Below are 1,346 nucleotides of genomic sequence, written 5' to 3' on the forward strand. Positions count from 1 at the left end.
CAATTCCACTACTTGCTTATCATCCACAAGCCCTGCGTTCTTTGTCCTGCTCCTTGGCTTAATTATTCCTCCTTCTTAGCTTCCTTCTCTTACCTGACCAGCTCCAGTAGAGACAAATCTCTTCTCTCTTACATTATTTCATGTAGAATTCACAATATACAACAATTACCTAATGTGTGTCATTGATATATAAGATGACTGTGCGGTAGGGCAGGAAGACTCAGGCAGGTTTGGTGATCCGCAGGACATCCAACATCATCTTTGTCCTTTCAGCTAAATGGCCTTTAGCAACTCCTTTAACCTGGCTAAGCCTAAATTTCTTTATCTTTAAAATGGAGAAAACTATCGTGTGTGAGATTCTTCAGTACTCAACTTGGCATGCAGACATTAATTTCATTTTCTTTCTTTGGTTTGTTTGTTTTTGCAGTACTGATGATCAAACTCAGGACCCTGCACTTGCCAGTCAGGTGTTTAGGCCACTAAGCTATAATCCCAGTCCTAACTTCATTTTCAATAGAGCTTAACAGCATTTTTGTTTTCCAAGTAGGTAAATATCTCCAAAGACTGGAGGAAAAAGATTTCATTCCATTGTTAAAACAGTAAAAGAAATAATGTATACAAAACATGCATATAGTTTCTTGTACACAATAATCTTACTAAATGGCATGTCTACTATTTTTATTAGAGTATAAACTTCAGTCATAATGACTTGTACTCAATTCATCTTTTTTGTGTGTGTGTAGGGTCTCACTATGCAGCTTAGATTTCTGGTGATCCTCCTGTTTTCAGCCTTCCTAGGGCTGGGATTAAAGGTGTACATCACCACACCCAGACTCCATAGTCGGCTCAGTGCACCCAGGGTCAGGGCAGGCACGGCATGCAGTGCCAGGGAATGAACCCTGTCCCCTCCACTTACGTAGGCAAGTACTTATTCTGCTAAGCTGTCTCACCAGCCCTACTCAATTTATCTTTGATGCTAGTGGTCAGAAATGTTTAGCTGGTGTTCAAGTATGTTGTTTTTCTCTTTCATTGTTGCTGTCTTTTCTCTCTCTCTTTCTTTCTTTCTTTCTTTCTTTCTTTCTTTCTTTCTTTCTTTCTTTCTTTCTTTCTTCTTTCTTCTTTCTTTCTTTCTTTCTTTCCTTCTTTCTTTCTTTTTGTGCCAGAGGTCGAACTCAAGACCTTTCCTTTGCCAGGCAGGTGCTTATGCCATTGAGCTATCTCCCCAGCTGAGTGATCAAGTACTATTTATGGGATGTACACTTCTGTGGATCAGATTTGTGAAGTAAGAAATCCTCAAACTGTTAGAAGTGCTGGTCATTTACTTGCCATTCCAGTATTTATCTTAC

Source organism: Octodon degus, unplaced genomic scaffold (assembly GCF_000260255.1).
Source record: "Octodon degus isolate 3935 unplaced genomic scaffold, OctDeg1.0 scaffold00013, whole genome shotgun sequence".
In the NCBI taxonomy this organism is placed as follows: Eukaryota; Metazoa; Chordata; class Mammalia; order Rodentia; family Octodontidae; genus Octodon; species Octodon degus.